This window comes from Hyposmocoma kahamanoa, unplaced genomic scaffold, assembly GCF_003589595.1.
Source record: "Hyposmocoma kahamanoa isolate Upper Pololo Valley unplaced genomic scaffold, ASM358959v1 232, whole genome shotgun sequence".
NCBI classification, from domain to species: Eukaryota; Metazoa; Arthropoda; class Insecta; order Lepidoptera; family Cosmopterigidae; genus Hyposmocoma; species Hyposmocoma kahamanoa.
Window position 1 is genome coordinate 5,753,815 of NW_020653750.1, and position 13,248 is coordinate 5,767,062.

Sequence of the window (13,248 nt, forward strand, 5' to 3'; positions counted from 1 at the left end):
TTACCTACGCAGCGGCAAGTTAGGCGGGGTAGTTAAAATCTGTTTCACGCACACATATTTTTATTTATTTTTTTAATTTATTGAGGGACAAACAGTTACATATATATAAAAAATACATATTACATAACTTATAAGTAAACTATAGTCCCCTAAATATACATTAAATAAAACAAAAGGTAGGTAAACAGACAATCTGATATACAATACACAACTACAAGTTATTAATAGATTTAGACATATAGATATAACACATACAACACAACGCATATTACAATTGTTTCTCAACAACTTATAAGTTATACTGCCCTCGTTATTATAAGTAACATAATCGATATTTCTAGCAAAATTGAGTTATTACTATATCTGTCGTCAACGTTGAGAACGAAACTAGATCTACAACCTCATCTAATCAGTTTTTTAATATCTTATTTAGTTCCAGTTTCATTGTTATGCAAAATCAACGTAACTGACATTTTTTATTAGCAAATTAAAGACTAAATGCCTTTATCTCTAAGCGATAAGATAGGAAATGAAGCAATACGTTTACGCACCAAAGTCATCGACGTGGGCGTACAAGATGCCAAACAGAAATGGCAATGGGATGGACACGTATGTCGTAGAAATGGCGACCGCTCGAGCCAGAGAGTTTTGTTCTGAATACCAGCGAGATAGTTGGACGAATTCAAAAAGACGGCAGGATCGACCTGTAGCAGAATAGACGCAAACCGAGGGCAGTGGAAAACATACCAAGAGGCAAATATTCAACAGTGGAGTTAATAATAATATGCTGAGAAGAAGAATCTCGAAAGTTACCGAAGAAAAAAAAAATTGTCATTTTCTATGAAAAACATTTGATTAAATTTGACCAACTTCTGCTGTCTCGATTTTTTTCGTCCTTTACAATGAAATGATCCTTACATAAAACTGAGTCGATCAGCACTAAAAAAATTTGATCAATTTTATTTAATTTGCATGCTTGACCAAAAAATTGACTATGCCAAAAATGTTTTCACAAGAAAAGACTTAATGGTTCCCAAGACAGTTTCTTTGTATCTTCTATAGTTTCGGATTTCCCCATAAAGACCCATTAAAAAAAATACTGCATATATTGAAGTTAAAGTATCTAAAGTAGTAAAATGTGGCCGACAGTTGTCTGTTTCTTTTACATTTACAATATACTTATTCGTTCTTTTACAAAATGAAGAGCTTGTAGCCGAGTGTGCTATTTCCCCATAAAATTACAATGTAAGTTATTCAAGTATACGCATAAGCATAGTACGCTGTTCAAACAGTTTTCAATATTTATATACTTTTGAGTAACCCATTTATGAGTCCTACTGTTAGGCTCGGGTCTCCTCTTATGCGAGGGTTGAAGTTATGGTCCTGCGCCCGCGCTCACTCTATGCGGGGTGGGAATTTAATTTGAAATTTACTACGAGCATTTCGGTGAAAGAAAATACCGTTAAGAAATCTGCACATCGAAGAAGGTTCGCAACCCCCGAAAGTCGGGGATCCTAAAGAAAGTATATATTTATTTATAATTAATACAGCAGTGTTAACAAAAAGGTGATGACGTCACGGTGACGTCAGTATAATGCTAAAACAAAATTGTGTTGTTGGTGCTGCGTACGCGTAAAGAGCGAGTCATGTTGAAAACGGAACGCTTAAAACCTGTCATCTGTACAAAATGAATCGAAATTACTTCATCATTTAAGCATTTGATATAATAAGTAATAGCCAATACGTATTATGACTTGGCTTATGTGCATTACAGAATTTACTTTGATTATAACATTGCTGGAATAAGCTGCGTAATCAATTTAGGAGTAATAACCTATTCAAATTAGAACAGTTCATCGGACATACTGCAAGCGGAGAAAAAATAGTTAACCTACTCTTAAGAAAACATTGTTTTAATTATAACACGCTGTTTTAGTAGCAGTAATCTCAGCACTACTGCGTTTCGGTTTCGAAAGGTATGTATGCTGGTGAAATTACACGCACATAGGACTTTCCAAGTTATCACTCAGATTTGCGATTTAAAGCTCTAAGCGGCACCGCAACTGTTATGGACAGGCGAGGCGCTTAGCACCAGGCACACTGCTTGTTCGTTCCATCACTTGTTACCATAAAAAAATAAAAATCCCAATTACAAGCTGCTTTTTATGGAAACGGCATAAATAAAGCGGATAGATGGCAGTATATGTTTGTTATTTTCAGTATAGGCAAAGTTATACAAATTACTTTTCAAAGTTATACAAACAATTCTCCCACTCATCATAGTCTCTGGACCGAATCAAAGACAACAGGTAAGACAAACTTAATTTGAATTCGAATCTGTGGAATAGAATGAAATAGACGTGACAACCCTTTCAAACGAAATAATTGTATTGGAATAACTACTCAATCTTTGCCCTTGGATCGATTGGCGAATTAAACAAGAGAGAAAAAAAGGAAAAAAGGTAGTCGCCGAAAAAGCACACCTTCGAAATCCATTACAGCAATTTTTGTCAAATCATCGGCAGCAAGTTGTCCACTTTCCTACATAAAAAACCCTGAATCGATATTCAAAAGGGATCCCGGTTTCTCTCAAAACCATTAAAAGTTCGTTATTTATGCCTCGGCTTCGGACTGACGGGCCTTATCCTCTATTCACATACCAAAAATTATTTTCAGGCATCCGCTTTCACCTTTTAAGGAAAATTGATAAAACTAGTGTCAACTTGGGAAATCTAAACGTTTAATATGAAAACTGTACGTCGATGCCAAGATATATTTAGAGATAATGGTAAGGCGATACTTATTGCTACTTTCGTTTTTTTTTTTGAAAAAGAGAAAAATAAACAAATAAACTTAGCTGTGTGGTGCCGGCCTAGAATAGCACCACCCCCTTCTCATTCTGTGGATGTCGTAATAGGCGACTAAAGGAAAATTGCCAGAAGACGGGCAGCAGCGTCTTCTACCCATCTTGGCCAGAACTGCGATCGCCAACCCGCCTACCAAGCGTGGCGATTATGGCACCCCCTCCTCCCCCTCCCTATGGTACACACGCCAAAGAATTGGCCCCTAGTCCCCGGCAGTCCTGCTTTTTCTAGTCACGGTAGCGGCTTTGGAAACAGGGCATGGGGTGCGAATAATCCCCGGTAGAGACCCGGCTACCATCCACGACGACGACTGGACCTGGCAACCTCCAACACGCGCATATTAAGGACCGATGCAACGTCACAGAATTGGAAGAAGCTACTAGTAAGTTGTTACGCTGGGATATCATTGGGCTTGGGCTATCTGAAGTCCGAAGAGAGGGGGAGGACTCGATAATCCTTAACTCCGGCAACTTACTGTACTACCGGGAGGGTGATATTCAGAATATCAAGACGGTACTCATTGAATGTCATCCAGGTTTATGCTCCGACCTCATCATACCTAGATGATGAAGTGGAGGCTATGTATTAGGAGATCTCAAAAGCCATGCATAGCTACAAAACCCACTACACGGTTGTGATGGGGGACTTCAATGCAAAGTTGGGAAAGCGTTGCGGTGATGAGTTGAGAGTGGGGCAATTTGTAGTTGGACAACGGAACGCAGAGACCGGATGTTGGTTGATTTCATGGAAAAGGAGAATCTCTATATGATGAACATCTTTTTCAGGAAATCTCCAACTTGAAAATGGACAGTAAAGTAAAAAAAAGATTGACTTTATCATCATACGTCGAAAAAAAAGCATATAATCAATTATGTCTCTGTGATCAACAGCGTTAAAACAGGAAGTGATCACCGGTTGGTACAAGGCACATTGAATATCAATATCAGGCTTGAAAGATCTCGACTGATAAAGTCTACGCTCCGACCAATACCTGCACAACTCCAAAACCCCGAGAGCTTTCAACTCGAATTTCAAAACCGCTTCGAAATCCTCGAAAACAGCATAGATGTGAACGATCGAAACAACATGGTGGTGGATACTGTCCGTACGGTTGGGTCCAAGTTTTTCAAAACCCACCGTACCAGAATGAAGAAACTCTCCGACAAAACACTCCAACTCATGGAACAGAGACATGAAATGAGGCTACAGAACTCAGAGGATGCAAGTCACCACAGGCGGCTAAATAGGCAGATATCGAAGTCTTTGACTAACGACATACGCCAATTTAATACAGAGCGTATTAAAGATTAGCCAACTGATAAAGCTGAAAAACTGATGATGGTAGCATCATTTCATCTAAGCCTGAAATCCTGAGAGAGATAATAATAATAATAATAATAATAATAATAAATTTATTTCCTTCACACAAAATTTCAACCATAATTAAACATTCTTAAGTAATAAAACATTTGTTGTCTGTGAAGGCTGGAGCCTAAACTAGGATACCCTGTGCTATAGGTCTCCAGGCCTCCGCCTACGGATAAAATATCAATAAAACATTGACTGCGTCACGAATGATTGCTATGAGATGAAAGTTACTCAAAATTTGGTTTATACAAATCAAAAAATTATAAATATAAATAAAAATTTAAGACTAGAGGGCAAGTATTTTGTTGTGTGTGTGTGTGTGTGTGTGTGTGTGTGTGTGTGTGTGTGTGTGTGTGTGTGTGTTTGTGTTTGTGGGAATTAACTATAATGGAACATGAAGGAGGTTTTCGGTTTCCTCATATGACAAAGTCAATAGCCTTTTAGTGACCACGTTCTTACATTCAAACTTGTTTAGAGGATAAATATGCAAATCACCAACTATCGGCCAATCTCGCTTCTGAGCCATATCTATAAGTTGTTTTTGAGAGTTATCACGAATCGTCTCGCTCGCAGGTTTGACGACTTCCAACCTCCCGAACAAGCCGGTTTCCGAAAAGGGTTTTAGTACCATAGACCACATCCATACGCTGCGGTAGGTTATACAGAAAACCGAGGAATATAACCGGCCATTTTGCTTAGCGTTTGTGGACTATGAGAAGGCCTTTGATTCGATCGAGACCTGGCCGGTGCTGCAGTCTCTCCAAAGGTGCTAAGTAGACTATAGGTATATCAATGTGTTAAGGTACTTATAAAAAAACGCCACTATGTCAGTCCGAGTACGGGATCAGAGCTCTAATCCTATCCAACTGCAACGAGGCGTGAGACAGGGAGATGTAATATCTCCCGAAACTGTTCACTGCTGCGTTGGAGGATATTTTCATGCTTCTAGATTGGAAAGGACTTGGCGAGTATCTAACGCACTTACGATTTGCCGATGATATAGTTCTTATGGCTGAGACCTTGGGAGACCTGAACACAATGCTCGAAGATCTCAGTAGTGTTTCCCAAAGCGTGGGTCTTGAGATGAACATGGACAAGACGAAAATGATGTCGAATGTCCATGTTGTACCCGCTCCAAAATTGGGAGCATTACACTCGAAGTGGTTTACCATTATGTATACCTGGGGCAGACAGTCCATTTGGTAAGTCCAACTTTGAGAAAGCTGTCACTCGTCGAATCCAGCTCAGATGGGCAGGGTTCGGGAAACTACAAAAAATCTTTGCGTCCAAATTACCTCAGTGTCTCAAGACGAAAGTCTTTGACCAGTATATGCTGCCAGTGGTCACATATGGATCAGAAACATAGTCTCTCACTATGGGCCTCATAAGAAGGCTCAAGGTTACTCAGCGGGCAATGGAGAGAGCGATGCTCGGTATTGCCGTACGTGATAGAATCAGAAATGAGGAAATCCGTAGGAGAACTAAGGTAACCGACATAGCTCGAAGAGTTGCTCAGCTGAAATTGCAGTGGGAGGGGCACATAGCAAGGATAACTGATGGCCGTTGGGGCGGAAAGGTTCTTCAATGGTGACCACGCACCGGACGATGCTCAGTGCATAGGCCCCCCATGAGGTGGACTGACGATCTGGTAAAGGTCGCGGGAAGCCGATGGGTGCGGGCAGCGCAGGACCGATCGTCATGGAGATCGTTGGGAGAGACCTATACCCAGCAGTGGGCGTCGTATGGATGAGTGATGATGATGATGATGATGAAACAAATAAACAGCAATTGCAGCAAAAATAACGTTTTTCTGTAAACTACATATTACAATAAAAGAACAGTCATGACATTACAAATGACACGACATATATAAAAGATCTGTTTGATGTTTAGGATCCCTGCTTTTTTCAGATTTTTATAGTGCAAGATTTTAAAATAGATTGTGTAACATAGAAATTTACACTTAAATAGGTAGGGAATATTACGAGTAAAAAAATAAAGTAATAATAACTTAAATAAAGTAAATACGTTTCTGTATTTTACATTACGCAATTTATTAAGTTGCTTACAAAATGACGGAATGAAATGATGCTTGAGAAAAGACCCAAAATTTCCTTCTACCTAATGTTAAAAAAGCAAAGTGTTGTCATAGTCAAATTCAAGTATTCTTTTAAATGGGACAGTGTGGGGAAATCCGAAATCATAAAAGATACAAGGAAACTGTCTTAGGAACCATTAAGTCTTTTCTTGTGAAAACAATTTTGGCATAGTCAATTTCTTGATCAAGAGCGAGTTGTCCATAAAAATGAATAAAACGGATAATTTTTTTTTGTGCTGATCGATTCAGTTTTATGTAAGGGTCATTGTATCGAACGAAGAAAAGCGAGACAGGAAAAGTTGGTCAAATTTAATAAAATTCTTTTTCATTAAGAAAAATCGATGGGTAAAAGATTGTTAAATTTTTTTTGTAATATCAAGTGACGGGACGAACAAGTCGTGCGCCTGATGGTAAGTTACACCATAGCAAGCCTATCCATGACAGTTGCAGTGCCACTCAGCTCTTTAAATCACAAAGATCTGAGGCGCACTGCCACTGCGCCCGTCACCCTGAGATATAAGTTGACAAGTCCCATGTGCCTGTAATTTCACCGGCTCCCTTACCCTTCAAAATCGGAACACTGTAATGCTGACATTACTGTTTGGCGGCAGAAATAGATAAGATGGCAGTACTTCTCTGGACGAACTCTTTCACAAAGAGCTCTTCTGCTACTAAAAACACATATATAAATGTTTACATAGACACTTCGTAAAGATGAAAAAGAATGAAATAATTTCATGAATTCTTAAATCATTTTATTATTACATGTACATTGAAAAAAATATACTACCAAATAGTAGAATGACTAGTTTCTTTTAAGGCGACATCACTTCCTATTAGTCGAGCCTAGAGATTTGCGCCAATCGCAAAATAGTCGGCGGTAGCGTCTGATGATCAGTGGGACATTCGAACAATCTTTGTATTCATTTTCAACGTATTTAATATATAGATATATATACAAAATACTCCTAATTTAAATAATGTTTTTAAAATCTTTTGTGAATGTAAGATTTTTTTTAAATTTGGAAGCTTATATTTCATAAAAATTAAATTTATTAATCGTTACATATCTAGTTGAGTCTATACCACGTAAGCCCCAATCTAAACCAGAAATCGTAATAAAAAATGTATAACTTATATTATTTAATTAATTCTTTCGTATACAATAAAATTTACAATCAGTTTACGACTGAGGTAAAGACGATTAAGAAGTGTGCATATGAGCTCACTGATACTCTGCCATAGCCCGTAATGGAGAAAAATAACAAATGCTTAAGAATATATACATGTATATAGCATTGTTAATTATTTCTTACTATAGACATGTACATTTTGTAGAAAAACTGTTAGACTTTTAGCTATCAAAAAGGCCTTAACTCTCTCCTAAGTGGATAATATGCACAGCAATGGGATCTAGTACTTCTGAAACTTTTGCGGGCATGGGCACACCAACTCTAAAAAGTTTTATCGTAATTGGATAAATAATAATGGAACGCACGCGGGACAAACATGCAAATTTTCACTTTCGTCCATGCATTTGGATAAAAAATAAAATGAAAACATTAAAATCCATGCATTAGGGTTAATATGATTAATTATAGATTACAACTTGTATATTTTCAAATTTCTTGTGATTTATTAACCAGCTAAATTCAATAAAAAAATAAAATGATAAAATATGAAAAGATATTTTTTTAAATTTGGATCGTAATGTACTTTATTCTGACAAATAATCAAATTGATTGATTGATCGAGTTATTTATAGGAAATGAAACTGACAGTCAGCCGTGACAATGGATGAGGTCCGAAACGTTGATTTGTTTGAAAAGGCAAATCGCCGGGGATACTGTAAATCCACGTATCTAGGCATTAGTAAAAGGCGCGTATCTGCACTAAACCAAATGTTACAGGAGAGGGATTTAACGTTATTACTTTATTATTCCAATGACTTCGACAGGAAGTATTAATTTATGTTGTCTGAGGACTAGCAATAATAGATTTCATTTGGCCACTAAATTAGCGAAATGAAAACTCATAATCCAATGCTAGTCACTAGTAATTGCACTATCCCCACCAAAATATACGAATAAAATAATAATTTTATTTTTCGGATATTAATTATCCGGAACAAAAAATTGTTTAACCCATCCATAACAATCGCGAAAACCTAAGAACTCGGTATGAAATTTTATTTTAGGAAATGTGTTGCCACTATTCATATTCACCGATGTTCATATCTACTCCATACCTAATTTTTTTCGCAGGGGTCGTCATAATACAGTAAAGATCACGCAAAACTTGACATTTCGAACTTTGGACTTTTTTATCATCATGGCTATAGAAATTATGCTCTTGGCCAAGCAGGAAGGAATCACCGATAAAAATGTTGTTAGATGACAAAGTATCCACCAATTTTAAAATATTGGTAACTTATTTAACACCCGTTATTTTTTGTCATTCAATTATTGTAAAATCAAATGTTCACGTAATGTGATTCATTCATTTTACGTATATAATATTTGGACGTCGAGAGACGCGTTGAAAAATGTATTGACGAAGACAAAAAATACTCTTGACCAAACTGAATCACGGATACAAAATTTACAAATAAATTTACAACGTTTTTAAGGACTGCCAAACAATATAGAAGAAGAAACGGAAGATGATAACATCACTGAAGAGGTAAATTACAAATACGAATTCTACAAATTGTCGATGTTACACAGTAGCTGCTCAAATTATAGAATAGGAAAATACATCACAACTCAATAACTAACAAATAGATGGGGGAGATAACAATCAACTACAATAGATGGGTGCCAACTTTTCTGTACTATAGACATCACTCAAGGCTACTAAACATGCAGATGGACGAAGAAAGCACCCTCTTACAAATATTTAGTACACATAGAGGTGCTTACAAAGTCAAACACATATTTTGGTGTGAATAATGCACCGAGCTTGTGACAAAAAAATATATGTATATACAAAGCACGAACAAAAATCAATTACTCGATTAATTTAAATACGTTCCACAAAAACATAAAGAAAGCTATTTTCGAGTCAACAAGGAAGTGTTACTTTTTCCAGAACAATCTTAGTTACCTGAAACACGATTGTTAATATTATGGTTCACATACGAACAAAGACAAGATTAAGGCTATTTGTAATGCGGATCGTCTATATAACACAAGTGATGACGAATGTTTCTTGGCATGTCTAACTGCTATGACAAATTTATTACTAATCTTGGCTCTATGATGAACCCCTTATATACATTTCTAAAAAAGAAATTAATTCAGTTGGACCGAAAAACGTGAACAAAGTTTCCATTAAATAAAAAGGGAAATTCTTAGTGATAGAATACTTATACACGTCAACCAAACTAAATTTTTGATCCTGGCCTCAGATGCTTCACCTACAGGCCTAGGAGCCGTCCTCTCACAGACCAGATGTCAGATGTGAGTTCTGAAAGATCAATCGCACAAGTGAAGAGAATTACAGTCAAATTGGCAATTGGTGATATTTATTGGGGCTTAAAGGTTTTCTTTCATTACTGCTTTGGCCGGAAATTTACATTATTAACAGATCACAAACCGCTTATATCGATTTTCCACCCACACAAAACCTTACCTACTTTAAGTATTATCAGGTTGTTTCATCGCGCACATTTCCTTTCTGGTATTGATTACGATATTGAATACAAAAGCTGTTCGAGAAATTCCCATGCAGACTACCTACCGATAACGGTTGAAACTGGTAGAGAAAATAAAATTGATCAACGTTTCGCTTTTACCTACAAATAAACTAATATTTTAGAAGTATATCCCGAAATCATAGCGAATAAAACAAGAAACGATACTGAATTACGAATGTTACTACAAGTATTAGAAACAGGGCGCTCATTAAGGGAATCTAGATACAAAGACTGCGAATTCACATTACAAAACGGATGCATCATGAGACGGCGTCGTAATTCCACAGAACTTGCGCATATTATAATGGAAGAATTACTTTTAGGACACATTGGCATTCTGAAAATGAAACTACATGCTCGAAGTTATATCTATTGAAACAACATTGACAACGATATAGAAAACAAAGACAAATCTTGTCTAGCTTACAGCTTAAAACAAAAGAAAGCCCCACTCCAAACTCCAAGAAAAACGGCAAAAAATCCACTTACACTTTGCTAAACCTATTTTCACTCACTAGTTGTTAATGTTCGTAAATGAATTCTCCAATTGGATAAAAATCATACCGACAAAAATATCAACAAGTTAATTTTGCATTCAAAAACTAAAAAAGATTTTCTGTACATTTGGATCAACTTACATCTAGTAAAATGAATCATACAGCAACCCCCTTTTTTTTACACAAGAATTTAGCTGTTTCTTCAACATCAAACAGAATTGTCGCTACAAATGCACAAGCAGAGCGTTTTGCACAATCAAATCAATATAATTTTCTTAAAGTCTTAAGAAAATTAGAGAGGGAGAGCGACACTTTTGTATGAACTCGTCGTTGAGAAATCGAGACTTAAAACAACCAAGAACTTTCATGAGCGACGCTACACGCAATGGTAAGAAGAATACGGAAAACTTAACTAGAATATCCAAACCAGGAGATCGAGTACAGGCTCGTAACTATACTTCAGACCGTAGAGGAGCATATCATAGTAACATGATGCCTAAGATGGCTCGACTTCGAGTTGCAAATGAATATCCTTGTATGGGTCAACCTAGACCTAATACTGGGCGGTGCTCTGGTACTGAGTTCAGGAATCGGGGCAAAGAATAGAATAGAAATCATTTATTCCTTGAATAATCAACACAGTACACATACATTAGGATGCTTATTGGTCGAAGGTCTTTGAGCTCTGATGGAGTATTGATCTTTAGCATGGGTCTAATTTTCGCTAATTTCCATTGGTCCGGAAATTCACTTGTCTTAATGGACTGATTGACTAAAGCTGTGATAAATTTTAAAGTATACGGCAGGGTAAGCAATGCCATATTGCGAGAAATGTCATCCATACCGCTGTCGTTACTTTTAATTGCCAAAATGGCTTTGGATACAGTCGACTGTGAGACCTCGTGAAAATTAAAAACTGCAAGACCATGCCTACGAGAAGAAAAACTGGATAGGTGGGCTACGTCAACGTTAGGGGTGGGTAAATTTAGAAAACGAGCATTTATTTTATCTGGGTCCCTCAAATGTGGAGGGAAGTCGCAATCTTTGACCTTGAAGTCAGTTACATTTTTTAATATTCTTTTTTTGCATTAGCTTTTATTGCAGACAATACTAGTTTCCTTAGATCTTTATAATAGTATTTATGTGAATCCACCCCAGTATTCAGAAATCTCTGATGGGCTTCGTCACGCAGTTTCATCATATGCTTAACATTGTATGTAAGCCAGGGAAGCATTCGCTGCCTGACAACAATCCTCTTTTTAGACGCATAATCATTGAATAAGTTACGCAAGCAGGCGTTAAAATTACGGACGGAGTCTCTTATGTTATTCGATAGTAATCGATTCCAATCCGTTGCCCTAATATCTGTGTTGAACGCATTTATGTCAATATTAGCTAGTGGATGGTAAAAAATGTGTTTTGGGGGTACCTTTACTTTTTGCACACCGATTTTACCCGTGACGAATGCATGACCACCAAGATCCGGTATATAATCAATCTGAACATTAACTATTTTCATACTTGAACACATAATGTCAATCAATGTTTCGCAATTATGGGTAAAGTGTGTCGCATAAGATTTAAGTACTGTAAATAATCGAATAGTTTTTTGTAGAAGTGTTTTCAATATCTAAAAGGTTCACGTTAAAGTCACAAACTAGCACCACATGATCAAATGACGAAAAAGAAGCGATGAAATCCGTAAGGGCGTCGATACAAATGTCCAGGGCGCAGATGGAGCAACTTTGATCGTCGAGTTTCGCCAACTGGCAATCCGCACCTAGCTGTTTATGATGTTTTTCATATAATTTCTAGAAACTGCGCAGACGTAGCAACTTAAGTTGAGAGTTTCGGCAATCAAGTACAGTTTTCGATTGCCGAAATCCGTGATTAAATAAATTCTTAATTGCCGCAATTAGAAACTTGCAAATTTGTACCGGTTGTCTCCAGTTGCCAGTTTCCGCAACCGGTAACCGCAACTCGTGAAGGAACTTCACTTTCTCCTCGTCCCCCGCAGCGCCAGTCTTGACCGTAGATTTCGTAAGTTTATTTAAAATTGTTGCAACCGGTAACAAGGCCTTTTAGTTGCTACAACCGGCAACCGTTAAAGGAAACTTGTAAAAAGTTGCCATTGGCGTCAATTAAAGTTGCTCCATCTGCGGAGCGCCTTACTGACACAGGCTACACGTTTCCAAAATGCCTGATGCTCGGGTGTTATCGTATTCAAATAACGTTGTTCTGACACATTTGCGCATGGTAGATCGTAATACTTACTTTGCAGCACGTCATATATTGCCTTCCCTCTATGTGAGATAAGCACCCGGTACATTTTTTTTTTGTAGCAGAAACTGCCCTTTTTTTATTTTAAAAGAATGATCCGATCAATAAAAAAGAAATTATAATAAAAAACAGACTAAAATCAATAAATACTGGGGTTTAGACTCGCGACCGTTTCGCACCGACACTGCGCTGTCCAACAATCTCCCGCTGCACTGTTGCAGCTATATTCGACCTTGCGAAATTAAAAAACCGCTACGATGTAAATATGGTTTATGAACCGCGTAGATGCAATACACTCCGAAGTTCGCCCGCTCGCTAATCACCGTCATTGTTCAAAAATTGTTCGAATGAACGTGAATTTCGATAACTATTTGTCACTTTGTACCGTTTAATAATAAGAATATCGTTTAACAAAATACACAGTTTGTTAGAGTAGGAGCTAAC

At 37.2% G+C, this 13,248-nt stretch overlaps 1 pseudogene; it reads left to right on the top strand.

The window, feature by feature from the left end:
- Positions 1 to 498: 498 nt before the first annotated feature.
- On the top strand, positions 499 to 4,175 carry LOC113228640 (annotated as a pseudogene).
- Positions 4,176 to 13,248: the final 9,073 nt, after the last annotated feature.